This window comes from Triticum aestivum, chromosome 7B (genome assembly GCF_018294505.1).
Source record: "Triticum aestivum cultivar Chinese Spring chromosome 7B, IWGSC CS RefSeq v2.1, whole genome shotgun sequence".
Classification (NCBI taxonomy): domain Eukaryota; kingdom Viridiplantae; phylum Streptophyta; class Magnoliopsida; order Poales; family Poaceae; genus Triticum; species Triticum aestivum.
Window position 1 is genome coordinate 679,221,615 of NC_057813.1, and position 13,755 is coordinate 679,235,369.

Genomic DNA, 13,755 nt, shown 5'->3' on the forward strand with positions numbered 1-13,755 from the left:
TTATGAGAGGGAGGGAGGGTTATATTGAGAGCATGTCTATGAGAAAGACACCTCAGGAGAGAGTGTGTGACCATGTGTGAGAGACCACCAATGGAGAGTGAAACTACACATAAAAGACGGATGTACACATTGATTAAAGATATAAATTGTATCCAAATATTAGGATGGGATCATGATATTTGCAATTCACATAAGGAACGGTCATTGATCCATCGGACATCTAGATTATATCGAATTTGAGCATGTCTATCTTATTATTTGACATAATTGATCCACATAGTTAGTATTTTGAACTCCAGACAATGCATCGCTTTAGCAATCGAATATAAACGTGATTATAGTTCATGTTGTGTGTGTAAAGCACATTATACATATGAAAGTTACACAATGAACGTTATAAATAGCTACCTATGAACTAGCATACATTTGAATTCAACTTAAGGTGGTTTAAAAAAATTGAATTCAACATGAAGTCCATTCAATTATTTGAATTCGATATCATGGCATTTGTAAATCATACCTAAATTATGGGGGCACCAATATTTGCGCTGATTTTGTAGATAATAGCATATGTAGTCGGGTACAAAATAAATTCAAATTTAGCTCCTCCATTCCAAAATAATCATAGTTATAGTATTTTCATGTGTCAAAATTTCAAAAATAAGAAGATAATTTAATGAGGTTTTCAAACATACAAGGTCAAATTTAACGTTATCTATTTAGGTCAATCCTCAAAGTTCAAGAGTACTCTAAATGTGAATGCTTCTGTTTCAAAATTTCGAACGAAGCGCCAAAAGAAACTCTACTCGCCCGAAACCATGTGAGTACAATGTTTGGTAGTACAAGGAAATTACTCCCGTCAAACTGGGGTACGTTTGTAGGTTTGTAGCTGCATCTAGGCGCCACGCAACCACCTCCGAAAAAAATTCATACACAATTGCCGCCTAAGCACACATGCGTGCGGCCAAAATCGCTCCCGCCCACTATTTGGGACACTTGGGATTACCATCCTTCCCCTGACCCACAGTAGGTCCGAAACTTAAGAGGGGGGTAAAGTTTCTACTTTCCCCAAATTTCAAAAAAGCGCGTCCCATTTGTTCCAAAAAGCCAAAAACAAACGCATCCCAGACCGAAACATGGTTCTCCATTAGCTCCCCCACCCCCTGCCCACCCGTCCGATTCCCCATTCGTACTCCGTGGGCGCCAAAACTACCTCTCCATCAACCGCGAAACCCCGGCGTCCTCTGTCCGCTACCCCATCCCACTCATCAACCGCCGCCCTCCTCCATCACGCTAGAGCCGATACCCCCACATCATCATCCACCGCAACCTCAACCACAACGCCCTCCATGGCTAGTAGTTGAAGCCGAGGCCGAGCCATCCGTACCTGAGCCAGTTCAACCACGTCATCCTGCGCCTCACCGTTGCCGCTCCAACTTAGCACTGTCCACCGCACCAGAGCTATGCCTGCTACGCCGTCCTTCGCCGCCTTGGATCTGCTTCCCCTCTGCCGACATATGGCCACAGCAACACAGTCAACAATTTGGACAAGGGTTTGTCTAAGGCTCCACCGTCCTCCAAAACATCGGTTCCCCCGGCAAAAAGAAGAAGATTGTCGTGACATATGGAGGAGACCACACTGGCAACCAGAAATGGTACTCCACTTCCCATATTCATGCAAATCTTACGTGTCTGCTTGCATGGTATTCATCCCATAGAGTACACTAGTTGACCGCTTCTTCTTTGATACTAGATGTTCCTAGTAACTTGCGATGCACAAGGTTTCTCCTCATATACTATTTCACCTTAGCTAGAGGTCCATCGCCCCCTGGATTTCAATTCCTGGTCAGTTGATTCCCCATTAACAGAAGCATTCACCGGTGTAACAGGCGCTAGTCCGCCTATTACACCGGGGAAGCAGCGCCTCGGTGTTTATCTTAGGTTTGTGTGGGGCCTAGAGATGTCGGCGCCTGATCTGGAGGTCGGCCGGGATTAAAGGGATGGCCTGGGGGCGCTGCCAAGCACGGCGGTGGTGTGAGGTCGAGGGGAGTGCGGGGCGGCGGAGGCAGGGGTCTGGGCCGGTGGTCGTTGGCGATTCGAGAAAGATCGTCAACAATGACTGGCAGGAGGTAGATGTAGGCCATCTACCCGTTCCGTATAGATCGGACGGTTCATAAAAAAATCGACTGACATATTTATTTTAAGTCAACTATTATCTTGATATGACCACATGTGGTGGTGTGCTGGAGGAGTACCTGCATTTCCTGTGCTCATATATTTCAAAATCATATGGAGTAGAATCTAATTTTGTTTGCCATGCAATGTTGTAGAGTTATCATATGTTTCCTGTCATTTATTTTTCAGCCACCTGCTATCTGCTACTTTTACAGTGCACTAATTCTCCACACACTTCACCCTTACTCTCACTATTGTGTTTTTATGCAAGGGTATTTCAGACTCTGCTGCCATGAGAGAGGCAAAAAATAAGAGAGATAAGTCGCTCTAGTGTCGTACACTCATAGGCCAGACACGTTTTAGCGTTATAAAGGGTGCAGTGTCAGCAGATGGAGACGGTAAACATAGCTCTGGAGTTGATGACCTCGCTCGCAATAAACCACCATCCCAGGTGCTTGCTGCAATTTCGCGGTGTCATATGTGGTTGCATGTTGCATATGGTGTCTAGCTTGTATTTGAATGGCAGAAGTCAGTCTTAGTTACGATAAGGAAATATATTTTTTACGTGAACCACCATCCTGTGAGCACCATAAGAAAAATAGCTAGTCAAGGCACTGGCCAAGCCAGTGACAAGCCCAGCACAAACATGCTTCGCCTAGAAGCCAACTAAAAAGCCACGATGGTGGCTAAGCAGCCCACCTCCCATCAGGCTCTCGGGTCCTAGATCATCATGCTCGCCACTCAAGCCGGATGTCTAGCTTGTATTGCTTCGAGTTTGGTTAAATTGCATCTGCTTAGCTTACACATTGTACCTTTGAATATGACATGTCTTCCTGTTTTTGGTACATACTAGTACATTTCTCTATTAACCATGTTCTTACATCAAACTAATGTTCTTGTGTATCCCTCATCAATCACTTATGATGAGGCAGTCAGGCCAGTGGACTACCGTGAGTAAAGATCCTCATTTAAAGAATGCAGCGATAGCCTCCCGACATGATTCTCAAGAAACAGCAAGGCTAGATGAAGATAGTGAATGTAGCTCTGTAGTTGATTACCGCATTTCCCCTACACTAGCATGGCAGGTGCTTGATCTAACTTGGCAGCATGATATGTGGTTGGATGTTGCATATGGTGTCTAGATTGTAATTCTTCCAATCTGGTTAAATTGCATGTGCTATACTGCTTAGTTTATACATTATACCTGTTAATGTGACATGCCTACTTGTTTAGTACATAGTACATCTGTCTATTAAGCATGTCCTTACATAAAACTATTTTTTGTATCCCGCATCAATCAATATGACGAGACACCTTTAGTATATGCAGTGCGATAGTAGTTGCATCTTTCATATGATTTATAGCATGAGCTACTTCTAATTTGTTGAAATGTCATTTATGATGGGATGCTTTTAACATGGCAAAGTCATATTGGTTGCATCTTTCATGTGGTGTCTAGCTTGCATTGCTTCTTATTTGTTGGAATGGTTTCTGCTTAGTTTACACAAACAGTTGTGAATATGCCATGTCGTCCTATTTTTCGTACATATTCCATCCTGGTATCATGTCTTTGCCTTACATCAAAGTAGTGATTGTCAGTATCATGCACGAATGAGTTCTAAAGAGAGAATTTTATTACATTTTCTTGTCGGTTTTACTTGACAATTCAAAATCAATAAAGCGGAAGGAATTTAGCAAGGCAGTGGATAAAGGTGCTCCTTCCAAATGGAGGGCCTCCAGAGATTCTACTCCTCCATCCCCCCAAGATGATTTGCAGGACAACAGATGCATAGACACTCAACGTAGCTGTGTTGATGATGAGCACGTCTCCACTAGTGCACCATCACAGGTGCGCCCTCTAACTTGGCACTGTTATATGTGGTTTCATGTTATGTACGACGTCTAGCTTGTCTAATTTTGTTGAATTCCATCTGCTTACTTTACACATTATACTTGTGAATAAGACACATGTTCCTGTTTCTAATACATACAATATCTGTCTATCACACCATGTTCTTACATCAAAGTAATATTGTTGTGTAACCTGCAACAATCACTTATCATAAGACACCTTTGACTTGGGAGTGTGATATAGGTTACATCTCGCATTCTTTTCTAGCTTGTACTACTTCTAATTTGTTGAAATGGCACCTATGACGAGACAGTTCAAATTGGTAGAGTAATATTCGTTGCATCTTTCATATGGTGTCTAGCTTTCATTGCTTCTAATTTGTAGAAATGTCGTCTCCTTAGTTTACACATCATAAGCTGTGAATATGCAATGTTGTGAATATGCAATGGCACTAATGACGAGAGACCTTTAACTTGGTAGTGTGATGTTGTTTGCATATTGCATATGATTTATTTCTTGTACTGTTTCACATTTGTTTAAACTCCATTTATGATGAGACACTGTTAACTTTGCATTTGTAGCATCTTTGATATGGTGTCTACCTTCCATTGCATTGCTTCCAATTTAGTGAAATGTCTTCTGCTTAGTTTACACATCATGGTTCTGGTTAGCTCATGTCGTCCTATTTTTCCTACATATTACATCCTCATGTCATGTGGTTGTCTAACATCAAAGTTCAGTTCGTCTGTATCAGGCATCAATTTGTTCTGAAGAACTAAATTGTTATTCATTTTTCTTGTCGGCTTGATTAACATGGCATAGAGAAAGAGGAAGCGACACAGAATGACAGGGAAAGGGAAGTGGAAGAATCATGTAGATTTTGCTGGTACTGATGGTGCAATAGAAGGTCAAAGTTCAGCGGAAAAGTGTACAAACAGGGTATCCCGTGCTACACGAGCTGCAAAACAAGCCAAACAGAAACAAATAGCTGCCACCAAACAAGCAAAGACAGCCCTAGTTGTTGCAACACCTTCCACGGTACCACCAGCTGCATGAGTTACTCGTTGGTCAACTCAGCTAGCAGCACATTCCCAAGCTCCCTTCCACCTGACACGACTTCTGAAGCACTCTTGACACCAGATGATTTGGCAAGATGAGATGAACTTTTTGAGCTTCAACAGCAAGAAGGTAGTTGCTAGAGTCAACTTACAGTTGCATGCTTCTTTATATGTAGTCTCACAGTTTTATGTACACTAACACTTCCTATGTTCGTTGTTGGACTATCACCTAGGCGCAAGAGGAAACAAACACCAGGGATAATGCTCGATAGGTTAACGAAATCTAGAGGAGGAAGAATGGAGATCCGTTTTGAGGCAGGTTTAAAAAGGCCACGTGATGCTACAGAGTCAGCCAAGTTAGTATCAGAGGCAGCGGTTGCCGTTAGGTGTCATGCACATATCCTTTGAATATGGGTTCAGTACAAGAATGACAAAGACGAAACCCAGTTCAACACCTTCATCGACCATTTATCTGTAAGTATGGTTATGTATGGAAACTAGTAATATTGTCTTACTCTGTCCCATACTTTCTAGGTTGCTGATAATGAGAGTCCCATAATTTTCAATAGATGAGGTTCAAGTTGGATAGCCAAGATGACGCAACCAGACAAGATTGCAGCCATGTTTTCAAGTTTGCTCTGCGACACACTACTAGGGAAAAGTCTAGCAGCAGCGCGGGTTCTAGGTATATCAGTAGCGCAAGGTCCAACGCTACTGATAAGGCGCTACAGCTAACCCGTAGCAGCAGCGCGTGCACGCCCGCACTCCTGCTATAGATGTGTAGCAGCAGCGTGCTGCATGGAAGCTCCCTACTGCTAATAGCTCTAGCGCGCTTTGCCTGGACACGCTACTTCTACTATCACACAGCTGCTAACTTTTCTCCACTCGCTACTGCTAATTTTAGTAATTTTTGAATTTTTTCTCCATATTTGTTTTGTATTTGAACAGGCTTTATACAAGAATCTTTAGCACATACAAATGTCATCATGATACACATAGAAATGGTTGTGAAACCACAAATGCAATCATAGCATATATAAATAGTCTCATAATAATCATCATCCAACACAAAGTGGTATGTCATCATCTCGAAAATAGCGATACATGCAAGTTTGGAATATTTGAAACTACAATGTCATCCAACTGAACAATGATATACGCGAGAAGAGCTATCACTATGAGTGAGAGCAGAACTATGCAGTACATGAGGCGGCGGTTACGAGTCCTCTCTCGCGCTAGCGTGAACCTCAAGTAACTAGCTTCTCCTTCTTGTCTGCTTTTGGAGCCTTTATGGCTGGAGCCCGAGACCCCATTCACTTGCGCCTGACACTAATGACACTCATTGTACACCCCCAGAACCTTCGATTTGTACACGACATAGCACTGCCATCTCGCCATCAAGAAGGTAGGTACCTGTTAGAGATGCATCTTCATCAAGAGGATGTACAATCATATGCAACAAAATATACTAGAGTAACGCGAAAAAGAAAGGGTTAGCAACTGGATGCAACATACAGTACACAAACTAATTAACTAGAGGTACGCAGGTCATCGTACCCAAACTAACAAAGTAGCGTTACGCAAGTTCAGTAGGGACCATGGACATTTCAAAGTTTCATCGCTACAGAAAGTATACAAGTTCAACCAACACATATCATCATCATCGGCATCATAAATCACTAGAAGTTCCATCCTTCCATATTATCAGGGATGGACCCTAAATTCTTGAATGGCGTGAGGTCATGACGTTGCATGCCTATGCGATTTCGGACGTCAGCTCGCGATATAGGGTCGTGGTGGAACATCCCCTTCTCATCGATGACTTCTTTCATGATGATCATCGTAATATCCCTTTGGATGTGAAAGAAGTCATCTCTAACTTTATAATCCGCTTCTCCATGAGATTCTACCCACTTGTGGATATGATCATCATTTCTGCTTGTCATGCGAAGCTTTTGGTGATCCGTGCTAAACTCAATCATGGGATGGAGGATGTAGAATCCATCTTTCTTGCTTGGTTTTGGGACATGGATGCATCAAAAGTTAGTTTTATGCGCGAAATCCATCTTCTTGTTCCTTTGTTTCCTGATATGCACGTGGCCACCTCTAATGCTGAAGCCTTGGAGAGCATCATCTAGAATATTCATTATGTGGGTGTAGTCCTTCTTCTCGTAGCCCCTGGAAGGGTCGAAATACACGGCGTGGGAGACTCACGGGTAAAGAACAATAAGAACGACGCACCCGTTGCTGTGGGGAAAAGACACCTCAAATTATTCTCCACATGAGTGAGAAGGAATGATTGAAATGTATGAAAGGGTTGTCCAGAACTAACTTACTTTGAATGATAAGGCAGGAGGAAAATTTCCTGGTCATTATTCTCTACCATGAAGTTTTTGAGGTAGTCCTTAGCAGTTTCACGCTCAAAGTCGCCGAGACTAAAGAAAGACTCATGCATGTAGTATGGATCCGCCACACAGACTTGCGATACTTCTTCTCTCTTCATGACGGAGCTCATATGTAGCGCAAAAAGGCGAACAATTGTAAAATCGAGCCGCCTTGTCAAAAACATCACAAAGATATGGTCAAACCATAGGAAGAACACCTCCGAGGGCCATGTGTCGATGTAGCACTTCCCCTCAGGCACACGAGCCGCGTATGTCGGATATCCTGGATCCTTTGAGGCTAGTAGGCTTTTCTCAGTCAACAGCACATGGTCGTGCAGTCTCCTAAGATCCCCTGATAGTGCCTCCAGCGGTTTCAGCGGTAGCATCAGCTCACCCGTGAGATGGAACATGTCCGCACCTTTCACGGGTAGACGCTCTTTAGAATCCATCGTCTGGCTGCTATGTGCTCTGGCTTGTTTGGAGGCAGCTATCTACCTTGATCTCTTCCTCTCCTTTTTCTTGGGCACACCTTCCAGACCCTTCCTTAACCCATGCCCTAGTGTTGCCGGGCTAAGCACTGTACGACCCTCGGGTAGTTGAGCATGTTTTGAGGCAGCATCTTCAGGCGTGTCCTGTGAGGATTTCATGAAGAGAGACTTCTCGCAATCCCTGCTACGACCTTCCTGCCCGGGCAGATCATCCATATCCTCATGAGCATGCTGATAGCCCGATTTGTCATATGGTTGACTCATCATATCTAAGTCACACTCATACGCGTTTGTATTGAGGAACGCCATTGGGTCGACCTCCGTCTCATCATACATTCTCTGTTCTACAGGTCCAATTACATCAGCCAGTACTATTGCACCCCCTTAATCACGTTGTCCGCCGCTCTCGCCCATCTCTACAGGAGTTGCTAATTGCATAGGCCGGGTGGTGGTCTCCGCACATGCTTATAGATGTGTGGTTATAGGTGTGCTCTCGGCCAACTCTAGACAAAAAAGATTCTTCGGCCATAGCAGCACCCAACGCTTGCAGCTTCCCATCTGTGGCGGGGTCTCGTCGTCCTCTCCCACATGTTGTACTGGAGGAGGCAAATCCTCGTGCCCTGATTTCACACTGGATAAGTTAACCCTGAAGTGCCCAGCGGGGATTGGCTGGTTGTGGAACATGGGTTGCAAGGCGTTCATTATCAACCCCTTTCCCACGTCCACCTTCTGGCCTTTGATCAAGTAGACTATGGTGCACGGGGTTTCGTCGGCCTGCAAACACATGTCTATGGCGTAAAACATCCGAAAGGCAACGAAAATGGAATATTCTGTTGGAAATTTGCCCTAGAGGCAATAATAAAATGATTATTATTATATTTCCTTGTTCATGATAATTGTCTATTATTCATGCTATAATTGTATTAACCATAAACCGTGATACATGTGTGAATACATAGACCATAACATGTCCCTAGTGAGCCTCTAGTTGACTAGCTCGTTGATCAACAGATGGTCATGGTTTCCTGACTATGGACATTGGATGTCATTGATAATGGGATCACGTCATTAGGAGAATGATGTGATGGACAAGACCCAATCCTAAGCACAGCACAAGATCATGTAGTTCGTTTGCTAAAGCTTTTCTAAATGTAAAGTATCAGTTCCTTAGACCATGAGATTGTGTAACTCCCGGATACTGTAGGAGTGCTTTGGGTGTACCAAACGTCACAACGTAACTGGGTGACTATAAAGGTGCACTACAGGTATCTTCGAAAGTGTTTGTTGGGTTAGCACGAATCGAGACAGAGATTTGTCACTCCGTATGACAGAGAGGTATCTCTAGGCCCACTCTGTAATGCATCATCATAATGAGCTCAATGTGACTAAGTGGTTAGTCACGGGATCATGCATTATGTAAAGAGTAGAGTGACTTGCCGGTAACGAGATTGAATGAGGTATTGGGGTACCGACAATCAAATCTCGGGCAAGTAACGTACCGATTGATAAAGGGAATTGTTTACGAGATTACTTGAATCCTCAACATCGTGGTTCATCCGATGAGATCATTGTGGAACATGTGGGAGCCAACAATGGTATCCATATCCTGCTTTTGGTTATTGACCGGAGAGCTGTCTCGGTCATGTCTCCGTGATTCCCGAACCCGTAGGGTCTACACACTTAAGGTTCGATGACGCTAGGGTTATTAGGAAGACTTGTATGTGATTACCAAATGTTGTTCTGAGTCCCGGATGAGATCCAGGATGTCATGAGGAGTTCCGGAATGGTCTGGAGGTGAAAATTTATATATGGGAAGTTGTCATACGGTCACCGGAAAAGTTCGGGGCCATACCGGTATTGTACTAGGGCCACCAGAGGGGTTCCGGGGGTCCACCGGGAGGGGCCACCTCTCTCGGAGGGCCTCATGGGCTGTAGTGGGAAGGGAACCAGCCCTTGGAGGGATGGGCGCATCCCCCCCTTGGGCCCATGCGCCTAGGGTTGGGGGGAAACCCTAAAGGGGGCGCCCCCCCTTGCTTGGGGGGCAAGCCCCCTCCCCTTGCCCCCCCCACTCTAGATCTCATCTAGAGGGGGCCGGTCCCCCTTCCCCCTTCTCCTATAAATAGAGGGGCAAGGGGAGGGCTGCAGCACCACACCTAAGGCGCAGCCCCTCCCCTCCCCAACACCTCTCCACCTCCGCAAGAGTTTGGTGAAGCCCTGCCGGAGTACTGCCTCTCCATCACCACCATGCCGTCATGCTGCTATTGGGGCCCTCTTCCTCAACATCTCCCTCCTCCTTGCTGTATCAAGGCGCGGGAGACGTCATCGGGCTGCACGTGTGTTGAACGCGGAGGTTCCGTTGTTCGGCGCTAAGATCGGAATCCACCGCGATCCGAATCGCTTCGAGTACGACTCCCTCATCCGCGTTCTTGTAACGCTTCCTTCTTGCGGTCTTCAAGGGTATGAAGATGCACTCCTCTCTCTCTCGTTGCTAGTTACTCCATAGATTGATCTTGGTGATGCATAGAAATTTTTTATTTTCTGCAACGATCCCCAACAGTGGCATCATGAGCTAGGTCTATGCGTAATTTCTATGCATGAGTAGAACACAATTTTGTTGTGGGCGTAGATTTTGTCAATTTACATGCCACTACTAGTCTTATCTTGTTTCGGCGGCATTGTGGGATGAAGTGGCCCGGACCGACCTTACATGTACGCTTACGTGAGACAGGTTCCACCGACTGACATGCACTAGTTGCATAAGGTGGCTAGCGGGTGTCTGTCTCTCCCACCTTAGTCGGATGGGATTCGATGAAAAGGTCCTTATGAAGGGTAAATAGAAATTGGCATATCACGTTGTGGTTTTGACGTAGGTAAGAAAAGTTCTTACTAGAACCCTATTGCAGCCACATAAAAACATGCAACAACAATTAGAGGACGTCTAACTTGTTTTTGCAGCATATGCCTTGTGTGATATGGCCAAAAAGGATGTGATGAATGAAATATATGTGATGTATGAGTTGATCATGTTCTTGTAATAGAAATCACGACTTGCATGTCGATGAGTATGACAACTGACAGGAGCCATAGAAGTTTTCTTTATTTATTGTATGACTTGCGTGTCACTGAATAACGCCATGTAATTACTTTACTTCATTGATAAACCGTTAGCCATATTAGTAGAAGTAATAGTTGGCGAGACAACTTCATGGAGACACGATGATGGAGATCATGGTGTCACGCCGGTGACGATGATGATCATGGCACCCTGAAGATGGAGATCAAAAGGAGCAAAATGATATTGGCCATATCATGTCACTATTTGATTGCATGTGATGTTTATCATGTTTTTGCATCTTATTTGCTTAGAACGACAGTAGAAAACAAGATGATCCCTCATAATAATTTCAAGAAAATGTTCCCCCTAATTGTGCGCCATTGCGAAAGTTCGTTGTTTTGAAGCACCACGTGATGATCGGGTGTGATAGATTCTAAGGTTCACATACAACGGGTGTAAGACAGATTTACACATGCAAAAACACTTAGGTTGACTTGACAAGCCTAGCATGTACAGACATGGCCTCGGAACACAAGAGATCGAAAGGTCGAACATGAGTCGTATAGAAGATACGATCAACATGAAGATGTTCACCGATGATGACTAGTCCGTCTCATGTGATGATCGGACACGGCCTAGTTGACTCGGATCATGGATCACTTAGATGACTAGAGGGATGTCTATCTGAGTGGGAGTTCATTAAATAATTTGATTAGATGAACTTAATTATGATGAACTTAGTCTAAAACTTTTGCAATATGTCTTGTAGATCAAATGGCCCATGCTAATGTTGCCCTCAACTTCAATGCGTTCCTAGAGAAAACCAAGCTGAAAGACTATGGCAGCAACTATACAGACTGGGTCCGGAACTTGAGGATCATCCTCATAGCTGCCAAAAGAGCATATGTCCTAGATGTACCGCTAGGTGAAGCACCGGTTTTCCCAGCAACTCAAGACATTATGAACTCCTGGCAGTCGCGTAGTGATGATTACTCCCTAGTTTAGTGCAGCATGCTTTACAACTTAGAACCGGGGCTCCAAAAGCGTTCTGAGCAGCACGGAGCATATGAGATGTTCCAAGACCGGAAAATGGTTTTCCAAGCTCATGCCCGGGTCGAGTGATATGAAGTCTTCGACAAGTTCTACAGTTGTAAGATAGAGGAGAATAGTTCTGTCAGCGAGCACATACTCAAAATGTCTGGTTTGCACAACCGCTTGTCTCAGCTGGGAGTTAACCTCCCGGATGATGCAGTCATTGACAGAATCCTTCAGTCGCTCCCACCTAGCTACAAGAGCTTTGTGATGAACTACAATATGCAGGGGATGGTGAAAACTATTCCTGAGGTATTTCCAATGCTGAAATCAACGGAGGTAGAAATCAAAAAGGAACATCAAGTGTTGATGGTCAATAAAACCACTAGTTTCAAGAAAGGCAAGGGTAAGAAGAACTTCAAGAAGGAGGACAAGGGAGTTGTTGTGCCCGGTAAGCCAGTTGCCGGGAAGAAGCCAAAGCACGGACCCAAACCTGAGACTTAGTGCTTTTATTCCAAGGGGAACGGTCACTGGAAGCGGAACTGCCCCAAGTACTTAGCGAATAAGAAGGCCGGCAACACCAAAGGTATATGTGATATACATGTTATTGATGTGTACCTTACCAGTACTCGTAGTAGCTCCTGGGTATTTGATACCAGTGTGGTTGCTCATATTTGTAACTCAAAACAGGATCTGCGGAATAAGCAGAGACTAGCGAAGGACGAGGTGACAATGCACGTCGGGAATGGTTCCAAGGTCGATGTGATCGCCGTTGGCACGCTACCTCTACATTTACCTACGGGATTAGTTTTAAACCTCAATAATTGTTATTTAGTTCCAGCTTTGAGCATGAACATTGCATATGGATCTCGTTTAATACGAGATGGCTACTCATTTAAATCTGAGAATAATGGTTGTTCTATTTATAAGAGAGATATGTGTTATGGTCATGCCCCGCTGGTCAATGGTTTATTCTTAATGAATCTCGAACGTGATGTTACACATATTCATAGTGTGAATACCAAAAGATGTAACATTGATAATGATAGTCCCACATATCTGTGGCACTGCCGCCTTGGTCACATTGGTGTAAAACGCATGAAGAAGGTCCATGCAGATGGACTTTTGGAGTCTCTTGATTTCGAATCATTTGACACGTGCGAACCATGCCTCATGGGCAAAATGACCAAGACTCCGTTCTCCGAAACAATGGAGAGAGCAACCAACTTATTGGAAATTATACATACTGATGTGTGCGGTCCAATGAGCGTTGAGGCTCGCGGTGGCTATCATTATGTTCTCACCCTCACTGATGACTTAAGTAGATATGGGTATGTCTATTTAATGAAACACAAGTCTGAGACCTTTGAAAAGTTTAAGGAATTTTAGAATGAGGTAGAAAATCAACATGACAAAAAAATTAAGTTCTTACGATCAGATCGTGGGGGAGAATATTTAAGTCACGAGTTTGGTACGCACTTAAGGAAATGTGGAATTGTTTCACAACTCAGGCCGCGTGGAACACCTCAGCGTAACGGTGTGTTCGAACGTCATAATCGCACTCTATTGGATATGGTGCGGTCTATGATGCCTCTTGCCGATTTACCACTATCATTTTGGGGATACGCTTTAGAGACAGCTACATTCACTTTAAATAGGGCACCGTCTAAATCCGTTGAGATGACACCGTATGAATTATGGTTTGGAAATA